This window comes from Sphaerodactylus townsendi, linkage group LG12 (genome assembly GCF_021028975.2).
Source record: "Sphaerodactylus townsendi isolate TG3544 linkage group LG12, MPM_Stown_v2.3, whole genome shotgun sequence".
Classification (NCBI taxonomy): domain Eukaryota; kingdom Metazoa; phylum Chordata; class Lepidosauria; order Squamata; family Sphaerodactylidae; genus Sphaerodactylus; species Sphaerodactylus townsendi.
The window spans coordinates 35643864-35644216 of record NC_059436.1 but is presented as its reverse complement, the minus strand read 5'-3'; positions in this window follow the sequence as shown (position 1 = coordinate 35644216).

Below are 353 nucleotides of genomic sequence, written 5' to 3'. Positions count from 1 at the left end.
TTTCTATCTACATTTAAGCAAAATTAAAAAGAGAATCTTAATTCACTCAATTTTTACAAGAAATTGTTGCCAGGATAGACACAGCCCTGCTCTAAAGTTACTTTGGAAGTTCCTAAAGAAAGGTTTTTCCAAGTGAAATGCCCAAGTGGAAGACATAACATAAGAGCCTGTACCTCTAAGAAGCTGTTTCTTGGGAGATTCATGTCAAGTGTTGTATTTATGATTTTACAATAAAACAGTCTTTGGAAAACATAGTGTGTGTCCTCTCCCCATTTTCCTCCCTTTTGAGACAAGACTGAAATCCAACCAAGGATGCCAAATGTTTCCCACAGAACCAAACAACCAGAAATGAC